The sequence below is a fragment of the Palaemon carinicauda genome, chromosome 10, assembly GCF_036898095.1.
Source record: "Palaemon carinicauda isolate YSFRI2023 chromosome 10, ASM3689809v2, whole genome shotgun sequence".
NCBI lineage: Eukaryota > Metazoa > Arthropoda > Malacostraca > Decapoda > Palaemonidae > Palaemon > Palaemon carinicauda.
The window spans coordinates 147,593,314-147,605,795 of record NC_090734.1 but is presented as its reverse complement, the minus strand read 5'-3'; the positions used below and the strand labels follow the sequence as shown (position 1 = coordinate 147,605,795).

Genomic DNA, 12,482 nt, shown 5'->3' with positions numbered 1-12,482 from the left:
TTAAAAACGTCTTTTTGCTATATTGCAGATATTTTTATCCGATTTACATGAAATTAATTTCCATGGTAACAAATGTGGCGTTGGCGAAGGCATGCGCTCTACCAAGTGCTTGTTCTAGTTCTTGATATGATTTTAGTCATTGCTATGAATAAGTATTATCTGCATGACATACAGTAGTTTGATACCTGAACAGCTTTTTTGTCTGATAAAAGTAATAAGATAGTTTGATAATGTGAATGATTAACATATATTTTCTTTTGTCACCACCATGTTTTGTACAGCTTGGAAGCAAGCAAGAAAAAACATCTTAGTATACTGTAGAACAATGAGTAATTGTAAATGATACCTAGAATCCTGGCTTCGACATATTTTACACCAAGGATGTAGGCTATTACTTGGAGTCATAAGGATGTAGCCTGGCTATATCCGGGCAACATCATCCCTTCACCGATCTGAAACAAGATGTTCATGGTTAGTGAACCAGGCTAATTTTCTCCTCACTTCTAGACTTATTTGCGAATTTTATGGATTTTCAATTGTGTACAAAATTGAAGAATGAATTAAGTATTTCTCAATGGATGGATACAGATTGCCCGAAGCTTATCTCCGGGCGGTGGCTCTTACACGAGCAGTCATAGTCCCAAAAGTACTAATGGACAGAACATTTTGTACGCTTTCAACTTGTCTTTTTAAATAAAAGTCAACACTGAAAGAAGGACTCTAAACACAGAAAATCGAACTGGTTCCATTCATGTATGGAGCAGGCAACACAGATTTGCCCAGGACGAAGGATGAATTCCAAGTGAGCCTACTAAACCTCTACAGCATTATCTGTTTTTAAATATTTAACTTAGCCGGTGAATATATAATAGCTAATTGCTGCTGCTCCAGCGGCTCGACAGAAAAACACACAAAAACTCATGAGTGATCGCTATGAAGGTTGCGGGTGTGCCCACCAGCGCCAACTATCGGCCAGATACCACACATGCATGTAAACAAGCCTCAATTCTTCTCTGTCGACCTTGACGACAAGACGTATCAATACTCGCTGTATAACCTGGAGTTTTCTCAACATATTTGGTGAAGTACTTCATTTTGGTTTGAGCTTTCGCAGTGCAGGTGTTTTTCCTCAACTTAAACTCTTGAACTCTTTATTGGACAGATTTAATTGTTGGACTTTCTTTGACTAATTCAAAATGGCTGACGCTTCACAAGCCCCTAGATTTCGTAAGTGTAATGCTAGGGATTGCAATAGGCGTCTTCCAAAGGCCTCTCTCGACCCACATACTGTGTGTTCTAATTGTTGGGGTAAAACCTGTCAATTAGGAGATCGGTGTGAGGAATGCGTGGGCCTTTCGGAATTCGATTGGCTCGAATACGACAAGTATTCTCGTAAGCTAGAGAGAGATAGGGTAAGGAGGAGTTCCTCTAGATCAGTAGATTTTTCCTCTCCACATGCCCCTGAACCTAATCCTTCCCCTGTAGTGGTTGTGCCTGAACCCCCTACTGGCACTCAGGAACCATCGATGCGAGACATGTTACGTGCCATTCATGCCTTGGGTGAAAGAGTTGAATCGTTAGCAACAGATCGTAATCAACTCATGGCTGACGTTAAAGAGCTAAAATGTCAGAGTGCCACAGCGGAAAATCATGGGAAAGTGATTAGTGCGCAAAGTGTTGTCAGTGTTGCGACCGAGGGTTCGTCTGTTCGTGCCTGTCGTTCGCCTAGTCCGAGACCTCTTGCAAGCTCCCAAGTCCAGGGGAGAAGTAATGTCGTACGACTTATGGGTTCGAGAGGCCTTGATCAGCGAACAGACGTTCCCTCTATGGTAACAGGCGTGTCTCACCAAGATCGCCCCTACCATAAGACGAGAGAGACCATTTTCTCCTCGTCATCCGAAGGCTTTTCGCATAAGAAACCGTGGAGCAAGGTTTCTAGGCCCCTTAAGCGAAAGTCGGTCCCTTCAGGACAGGTCCAGCGTCCTGGTTGTAGCCATTGGGACAGCTCTGACCCTTTGCAGTCATCGGAAGACTGCTCGCCGCCTAAGCAGCAACGTTACACAGGCTCAGAGAGTCTTGGTGTAGGCAAGGTTGTGCCGTCTCAGACGTTAACCCCATCTTTTACCGCACCCATTCCCGTTGATCCTAAATGGGTTGTGCTGCAAGACATGCAGATTAAGCTCGCCTCCCTTATGGAAGACTATTCTGCCGATAAGGTTCACGATGATCCTCGCCGCTTAACTCATCGAGATCCTGGCCTTCAGCCACCAAAACGAGCCTTTGCTCGTCCTGTTGACGTTGGCGTAGCTAAGTCACGTCAGTCACGCTTTGTAGAGCCTCACTCGATGCAGTCACGTGTTGACTTTCAGCCGCATATGGACGTTCAGCCACTTCCTAATGCTCTTGTTGACGTTCAGGACGTTCGCCAACCAGCGGAGTTGACTTGTTTTGACGCTGAGCGTCAACCACCGCAGTCTAGAGTTGTTTTGACTGCTCAGTCTAGGCAGTCAAAACAGTCTCGAGTTGACGTCGAGCGTCCTCCCGCTCCTGTTGTTGTTGACAGTCAGGCTGTTAAGCAGTTACATGACGTAGCGTCCCTGACTGCTACTAATGCACCAGTGCGTGTGGACTCTGCGTGTCAAGCATTGCCAACCCCTTTGCTTGTTACTCAGCAGTTGTCGGATGAGGATCCTTCAGATGAGGACGTTGCTGACCCTCATCATGATGATCATCCTTCGGATGTAGACGAACCTAGAACGGTTCCTCCATCAATGGACTTTAAGAAAGTCATGTTAATTTTCAAGGAGCTTTTTCCCGATCACTTCGTCACTGTTGCTCCTCGTTCGCAACCGTCTGAGTTTGCTCTAGGCTTACCTGCTAACATGCCAGCCTTTACAAAGCTAGTGCTCTCTCGCTCTTCCAAGAGAGCTTTACGACTTTTAGGCGACTGGTTGGATACCAGGAGGAGTTTGGGGAAGACGGCCTTTGCCTTCCCTCCGTCAAAGCTCTCGTCTAGATCGAGCGTCTGGTATGCCACGGGAGAAGTTCTCGGCTTGGGAGTCCCTGCCTCTGCCCAGGGTGACTTCTCAAGCCTCGTAGACTCTCCCCGCCGCCTAGCCATGAGACGCTCGAAGATTAGTTGGTCCTCCTCGGACCTTGACCATCTGCTGAAAGGCGTATACAGAGCCTTTGAAGTTTTCAACTTCCTTGACTGGTCTTTGGGAGCCTTAAGTAGGAAAATCTCATCGGCTGATAGAGATGTCTCCTTACTGATAATGTTCTGTATGGATAAAGCCATCCGCGATGGTTCCAATGAGCTCGCCTCCTCTTTTACGTCGGGAGTCTTAAAGAAGCGAGAGTCCCTTTGCTCTTTTCTTTCGGCAGGAGTTACTCCCTGTCAGAGATCAGAACTGCTCTTTGCTCCCTTATCAAAGTTTTTGTTTCCGCAACAATTGGTTAAGGACATAGCTTCTTCACTTGTGCAGAAGGACACCCATGACTTGGTGGCGTCCTCTGCTCGCAAGGGGACTCCTTCTACATCCTTTTCTGCTAGACCCAGGATCGACACTCCGGCGTCCAGATTTATCCCGCCCTTTCGTGGCAGAGCTCCCAGCAGGGGAAGTACTCGTGCCGAGGGAAAGAGAGGAAAGAAGAGAGGAGCCAAGTCCTCACGTGGCAGAGTCTGACTGCCCACAGCCTCAGACAGCAGTAGGAGCCAGATTGAAGAGCTTCTGGCAGGCCTGGGAGAAGAGGGGCGCAGACCAACAGTCTGTTCGGTTGCTCAGAGAGGGGTACAAAATTCCATTTGTACGCAAACCTCCTCTAGCGACTTCCCCCATCGACCTCTCTCCCAGGTACCGAGAGGAGTCAAAGAGACAAGCCCTAAACCTAGAAGTGTCTCTGTTGCTAGAGAAGGGAGCGGTGGTGAAAGTCTCGGACCTTCAATCACCGGGGTTTTACAACCGTCTCTTCCTAGTCCCGAAGAAGACAGGAGGTTGGAGACCGGTGCTAGACGTCAGTGCGCTCAACGTCTTTGTTACGAAAACAAAGTTCACCATGGAGACCACGAAATCAGTCTTAGCAGCGGTCAGAAAGGGAGACTGGATGGTCTCTCTCGACCTAAGAGACGCGTACTTCCACATCCCTATACACCCAGATTCCCAACCGTTTCTGAGGTTTGTTTTCAAAAATGTGGTATACCAGTTTCGGGCCCTGTGCTTTGGCCTAAGTCCTGCTCCTCTCGTGTTTACGAGGCTTATGAGGAATGTAGCAAAATTCCTCCATTTATCGGGAATCCGAGCCTCCCTGTACTTGGACGACTGGCTTCTCAGAGCCTCGTCCAGTCATCGCTGTCTGCAGGATCTTCATTGGACATTGGATCTGACCAAGGAATTGGGACTTTTGGTCAACCTAGAAAAGTCCCAGCTGATTCCATCCCAAACTATACTGTATTTAGGGATGGAGATTCGCAGTCCAGTTTTTCGGGCTTTTCCGTCTGCCACCCGAATAGAGCAAGCCCTGCTCAAAGTCCAACTAATGTTGAAGAGAGAACGGTGCTCAGTCAGGAATTGGATGAGTCTAGTAGGAACTCTATCATCCCTGGAGCAGTTTGTCTCGCTAGGAAGGCTGCAACTTCGACCTCTCCAGTTCCATCTAGCCTTTCACTGGAAGAAGGACAAGACGTTAGAGACGGTCTCAATCCCGGTCTCCGAACCAGTAAAGGCATGCCTGAATTGGTGGAACGACAATATCAGTCTGAGAGAGGGACTTTCCCTAGCAGTTCAGAACCCAAACCACGTACTATTCTCAGACGCGTCGGATTTGGGTTGGGGTGCGACCCTGGACGGTCGGGAATGCTCAGGTCTGTGGACCTCAAGTCAGAGGAGCATGCACATCAACGGCAAGGAGCTTTTGGCAGTCCACTTGGCCTTGATGAAATTCGAGAGTCGCCTTCGAAACAAAGTGGTAGAGATCAACTCCGACAATACCACAGCCTTGGCGTACATCTCCAAGCAAGGAGGCACCCACTCCCTCACGCTGTACGAGATCGCAAGGGACCTGCTCATTTGGTCAAGAGATCGAGGCATCTCCCTGTTAACGAGGTTTATCCAGGGCGACTTGAACGTCTTAGCAGGCTGCCTCAGTCGGAGGGGTCAGGTAATTCCTACGGAATGGACCCTCCACAAGGACGTGTGCAAGAGTCTTTGGGCGACTTGGGGTCAACCCACCATAGACCTCTTTGCAACCTCGATGACCAAGAGACTTCCAATCTATTGCTCTCCAGTCCCAGACCCAGCAGCAATACACATAGACGCATTTCTCCTAGATTGGTCTCATCTGGACTTATATGCATTCCCACCATTCAAGATTGTCAACAAGGTACTGCAGAAGTTCGCCTCTCACGAAGGGACAAGGTTGACGTTGGTTGCTCCCCTCTGGCCCGCGAGAGAGTGGTTCACCGAGGTACTTCGATGGCTGGTAGACTTTCCAAGAAGTCTTCCTCTAAGGGTAGATCTGTTACGTCAGCCCCACGTAAAGAATGTACACCTAAACCTCCCCGCTCTTCGTCTGACTGCCTTCAGACTATCGAAAGACTCTCAAGAGCTCGAGGCTTTTCGAAGGAGGCAGCCAGTGCGATTGCAAGAGCGAGGAGAGCTTCTACCATTAGAGTATACCAGTCGAAGTGGGAAGTCTTTCGAGACTGGTGCAAGTCAGCATCTGTGTCCTCGTCCAGTACCTCTGTAGCCCAAATCGCTGATTTTCTCTTACATCTGAGAAAGGTTCGCTCCCTTTCAGCTCCCACGATCAAGGGCTACAGGAGCATGTTGGCTTCGGTCTTTCGGCATAGAGGCTTAGATCTTTCCAACAATAAAGATCTCCAAGATCTCCTTAAGTCTTTTGAGACCTCTAAGGAACGTCGTTTGGCAACTCCTGGATGGAACTTAGACTTGGTCCTAAGGTTCCTCATGTCAGACAGGTTTGAGCCATTACATTCAGCCTCCCTGAAGGATCTCACTCTCAAGACACTTTTCCTATTGTGCTTGGCTTCGGCTAAAAGAGTCAGTGAACTTCATGCCTTCAGTAAGAACATCGGCTTTTCTACAGAAAAAGCCACTTGTTCTCTTCAACTTGGTTTCCTGGCCAAAAATGAACTACCTTCTCGTCCTTGGCCTAAATCTTTTGATATTCCTTACTTATCAGAGATCGTAGGCAACGAACTGGAAAGAGTATTATGTCCTGTTAGAGCTCTTAAGTTCTATTTAGCTCGTACTAAGTCATTACGAGGTAAATCTGAGGCATTATGGTGCTCAGTTAAGAAACCATCATTGCCTATGTCAAAGAATGCTTTGTCATATTTTATCAGATTTTTAATACGAGAAGCTCATTCTCACTTGAATGAGAAAGACCGATGTTTGCTTAAGGTTAAGACGCACGAAGTTAGAGCTATAGCAACCTCCGTGGCCTTCAAGCAAAATAGATCTCTGCAAAGTATCATGGACGCGACTTTTTTGAGAAGCAAGTCAGTGTTCGCGTCATTTTACTTAAAAGATGTCCAGACTCTTTACGAGGACTGCTACACACTGGGTCCATTCGTTGCAGCGAGTGCAGTAGTGGGTGAGGGTTCTACCACTACACTTCCCTAATTCCAATATCCTTTTTAATCTGTCTCTTGAAATGTTTTTAATATTGTTTTTTGGGTTGTACGGAAGGCTAAGAAGCCTTTCGCATCCTGGTTGATTTGGCGGGTGGTCAAAGTCATTTCTTGAGAGCGCCCAGATTAGGGGTTTGAGGAGGTCCTGTTTGTATGGGTTGCAGCCCTTGATACTTCAGCTCCTGGGAGTCTTTCAGCATCCTAAGAGGATCGCTGGGCTTCGTGAGGAAGACAGACTTACAAGGCAGAGTAATCGTCTAAGTCAACTTCCTTACCAGGTACCTATATATTTGGGTTTTGTTATATTGATAACTGTCAAAAACTCTAAGCATATACGCTGTAAACTTAATTAACTCCGGTCTCTACCCACCGCCTTGGGTGTGAATCAGCTATTATATATTCACCGGCTAAGTTAAATATTTAAAAATGATATTTTAATTATAAAATAAATTTTTGAATATACTTACCCGGTGAATATATAAATTAAAGGCCCTCCCTTCCTCCCCAATAGAGACGCAGCGGGACGAGAAGAATTGAGGCTTGTTTACATGCATGTGTGGTATCTGGCTGATAGTTGGCGCTGGTGGGCACACCCGCAACCTTCATAGCGATCGCTCGCGAGTTTTTGTGTGTTTTTCTGTCGAGCCGCTGGAGCAGCAGCAATTAGCTATTATATATTCACCGGGTAAGTATATTCAAAAATTTATTTTATAATTAAAATATCATTTTACACATACATACAAGCCTCACTAGCAGACCCACAATCATTCTCCTCGGTCAGACTTTTGTGTGCTTCCTACTACCGACCGCATGTGACCTATTCAGAATTTTAATCCACTTAGATTCATCTTCAAATTTTCTTGCGTCATATAAAATTTGTTCTAAGCAGCTTCAACTTTTTTCCTTTCACCAGTTTTCAGCATTTGTGTTTTACTTCCTTGTCCTTGAAATAGTTAGCCAAACAATAAAGTCATACATTTATAACTTGGATTCTTTAGACATTCTAAGTCTGTTCCTAGTTTTTACATTTAGTATAACTAGAGTTTTACCTTAGTTGCAGATAGGTGCCAAATTGTCCCATAACTACTAGAGCAGGGCTATATAGCCCACATCCATAAATCCAAATCCACTTCAATCTCTAGCACACTACCACCTACCTTTTATGCTGCATTTATTTCGTGACTAACCCCACTCCATGTTCTACCTGTTCTTGTCCATCATTCTTAATAACAACATTCAATGTAGTAGTATTCTTGTTTTCATAAACCATCATAATCTTTCATTCGCTCACATTTGATTTCAATTTTATACTAATTCAACCAGTTTAAAACTCATTCACTAATTCTTGCTGTTTCTCTTCACTCTGTCCAATCAGTACTGTATCCTCAGCTAACATCAGCCATATCGAAATCGTTTCATAACCTACTTTTTTCCCCACAACTTTGCACATGTGCAATTTATTTTCTTCCAGCATTCATCATAATCGTTTTATAGGTCCAAGTTTGCCAATATAAAGCTTCTTACCTTACTTTCAAGTTTATGTAACCATTCCATAACAAATACTTGATCCATATTCTCTCTTATGTGCCTACAACCACACTCCCATCTGTCTTTCTCGAGCTCAATCCTACTATATACCTTCCATAGCATACTAAGTACTATCAAAATCGTATAATTTTCATAACCACTTCAAACAATTTACTTTTACACAACAACAGAGCAATCATTCCCAAGGATCCTTTCCTTTATCCACATTATATACCCTGGTCAACAACTTAATCACGCTATCAATACCAAACCAAGGTATATCACTTTTAAATCCCATCCACTTTTAAGGAATTCCCTTTTGCAACCTCTTTAATGAATTCCTTATGTGCTCAACCCTTCTACTAGCTTTTTTAACTTATATCCCCATCCACTCTTACATCATTTCGCTGTCTCTCTCTTCAATCATTTGTGTTCACCAGTCATCGTAATATTCACTTCAACGACCCAAGACTGAATTTACATTTGGAAGCATCGCTCCATGCATGGCTTTTATTTCTAAGATACATGATCTCTTTTTTTTTAAAGGTTTAGGGTGTCTGGTTTCAGTTTCAGTATCGTCTGAAGAGACGGGCACATGAACGTCGGCAAGCCTAACACCCCACTGTGCTACCCAAATACAGCAGTAACCTCCCCAGTAAAAAACTTAAATTTGCTGTCCCAGGCTAGGATCAATCTGCTGCCTGCGAATGCAAGGCAAACATGTTACTACTGAATGGTATCTCTTCTATCAAGCCCTTTATCAATCATCGCCTTTCCCCTCACCACTTCTAATGGTTTTCATTCCCTGTTCCTTTTGTCCTATATCCAGAGTCCTTAAAATTCTGTTCATAAGATCCCATCATGGAATTTCATGTTCCTTCTCTCCTCCTCCAACCTATTTAGCTTCATCACTGGCCCTTTTGTCACTATGCAACTTTACCCTCTTACCAAACTCACTTATTTTGACTGCATATACAGTCATAGTTAGACTCCTTCCTTCCCAGCCTGAATATCTACCTATCTTGAATTTTGTTTCAACCAAATAATGATCCATAATACCTCCAGTCACTCTTCCCTCCATTACTGCTATCAACTTAAACCTTCCATCTACTCGGCACTACAATTTAGCAAACTATCTATTTGCACCTTTAACCGGAAGCATTAGTATATTAACCTTTCTCTCTGCATTTTACTAACCTAAGGTAATTACTTTTTCTCCCTTAAATACTAACTTCATTTCACGTCTGTATTTTTTATTGCACCTATTATTTTCTCTCACTTCTAAGAAAATTCCTTAAACTTTTGGTAAACCTCTTATATCCAGTTCGCATCACTTTTTTCTTTTATGAACCCTTCTTACAATACCCAATCCTGACAGTCCAGCCAGCATTGAAATCTGTGAACATCTTATAAATCTTTAAACTTTCACCCTATGTATGTAGGTCTAGGCCTACACATAAACCCACAATACAAAGTGTGTGGGAATTTACTTTGTGGATTTCAGTTAAGTTATACAATTACCTAGCCTACTTACTTTTGCTGTGCAAGAAAGTCCCTCCCTGTTTCGAAGGATAATTTGCAGTGGGAGTCTGTTATGAACCATTTCACCAGTGGAGTGACCTTGGTTGCATTGTCTGTGTGGAGACGTTCACAGAGGTCACACCAGACCGATGCTGACCGGGCCCATTTTGACGTGAAGTGGTGGTAACGTTTCCATCTAAAGGGAGGAAGGAGTTTATTCCTCTAATTACTAAACAGTCTTCAGTGAGTTTATTACTGATAGTGCCATCATTCCTGCTTACATATCTTGACTTGCTTTAGAGAAAAATTTTTTAAATTTTACAGCAAGTAATGCTTTTGAATAGTAAATTTCAGATATACTAATGCTAATATCACAATTTTGAAGCAAAACTGATTTGCAACCATAATGCCTTGCAAACAGATTCTTACAATCGTCTTAACTCAAGAATTTTATTTATTTTCTGACTCTTTGGTGGTCCTTTTACATTGAAAAATTCAAAGTCCTCAAGCTATTCGTTCCTTATGATCATATACACGAGAAAGTAACCATATACTTACGCAAAGTATTCGTTATAGGCTTTATCGTCTTTGTCAAGTTTGAGAAGAAATTCAGCCAGCTCTTTAACAGACGCAAATTCGAGGGCATTGATGAATGACTTTGGAGGTGCTATATCAGAGAAGTTAGCCAAACTATAAACTACAGGAACTACATTATATCTGTAATTGTAAAAGAGACCGCTGTAAGGTTCCTAATCTACTGCATTCATTAAATCTTAAAACTTACCAGGAGATACAGTAGTATGTATTGTTAGGAGCTTCATTACATCTTAAATCTTAGATGTGATCATTGGCTGGCTACAAAAACTAAATATTTGTTTTGCAGCGTGGTATGATAAAACTGTTACAGTTTTTTTATGAATAGAGTGTGTGGAAATATGTACTGCCTCAATGCAAATCATATTTTAACTTTCTTACTGTAACAATTGAGTAGAACGTCATGAAAGGGAGAAGTGCTAACTAATAGAGATGATGAGGAAATCACTTTAAAGGAGTGGAGCAAGGAATGCTGAACAGGATGTATCAAGATAATTTTGTTCAAGGTGAAGAGAGTAAGATTTTTTTTTGTGCTGAATACATGAAGGGTTAAATGTGCTGTAAGTGATAAGATGTGTAAGATTATGTATCAGATGATACATACAGGATGTGAGGAGGATAAATCTTAGTGAATATTAGGAGGACCTTATAAAAATGTTGAAAAATATGCAAGGAAGACTCATTGAAGACTGGGCAGATTAGTCAGAATATGATAGAAGTGAAAAGAGCAAGAATCCTGGGTGCAATAAAGGTGATGTGCTGGAAGGGAGATCAAGATCTCCTGAATACTGGAAGGATGAAAAAGAATTTGCTGAAGTGAAAAGAGAAGGATCTGCTGTTATGAATCTTCTTTCCACCGTAATCCTTACAATAAGGGGTCTGTTGCCTGATGCACCCTCCCCAATGCCTTCGATCAAAGGCATCCTCTTCTACCAAACCTCTTCTGTCCATATCATCCTTCACTTTATCTCGCCATCTTACTCTCTGCCTCCCTCTCGATTTTCGCCTTACAGGCTCCTCCCAAGCCCTCCTCACTCCCTCCCTACCATTCATCCTCAACACACACCCACACCACATCAATTGTGACACTAATCACATCAGCAATCTTCATTATACCTTCCATTCTTTTTATTTCATCATTTTCCAATTTTTCGAACAATGATATTCCTATAATCAACCTCGCCATTCTCATCTCTTTCTTTTTCTCAAGCTTTGCTCTCTCTTTTTGTCTTAGAACTCACATTTCCAATCTATATGTCAACACTGATCTTAATTACTGTGCTATAGATCTTGACTTTTAGCTTAATTGGCATTTTCTTATCATATACCACTCCGGCTACATCCTTACACTTTCCCCGAACTGCTTTTATTCTATTCTCAACTTCAGCCTCGCATCCTCCATCCTGACTTATAGTAGATCCCAAGTATTTGAATTTTTCCACCTGTTTTATAACTTAACCTCTACTTTCATGCGTGGCTATTCTGTCTCTACCTTACTGCTATTCATAGCTTCAGTCTTATCCACATTTACTCTGAAGCCACCTCTTTTAAAAGTCTTTTGCCACTCTACAGCCCTTCTAATGTAAGACTTCCTCATTTTCAGTGTTAATCCACAAATCATCTGCATATAGTAACTTCCACAACTCTTCATTTCTGATACCTTCAATTAACACATCCTTAACCACCACAAATAGAAACGGGATTAACGCTGAACCCTGGTCTAATTCAACAATAACTTCAAAGGTTTCTGTTTCCCTTACAGCTGTTATTACTTTAATCCTTGTTCTTTTGTACATCATCTCTACATTCTAACCAAATTCGGGACTTAACATTTTGTCAAGCACGAAAGCATCACTTCTCTGGGTATTTTATCATAAGCTTTCTCTAGATCTACAAAAGCACAGAATAGCTTTTGGTTTCCCTCTAGTCTCTTTTCTTGTAACTGCCTTACTATAAAGATGGTATGCATAATCCATCTCCCTCTCATGAATTCATGCTGCAGTTTCCCAATCCAGACAGTACTGCCCCCTCTCCATCCAAGTTAGGACCAGGGAGGACCAGGCATTGGTTGCTGATGACTCGGTAGGTAGACCTGTAGGCTTCCCAAACACCCCAGCCTTAGTTCACAAGGATGTTAAGTAGTAGACACTACAAGGAACTATCGAGCTTAAACGGATTGTGAACCCCA

The 12,482-nt window shown here is 43.1% G+C and overlaps 1 pseudogene; it reads right to left on the bottom strand.

The window, feature by feature from the left end:
• Positions 1-238: 238 nt before the first annotated feature.
• The window catches only part of LOC137648309 (alpha-(1,3)-fucosyltransferase C-like), a 46,367-nt pseudogene continuing 34,123 nt past the window's right edge, over positions 239-12,482 (bottom strand).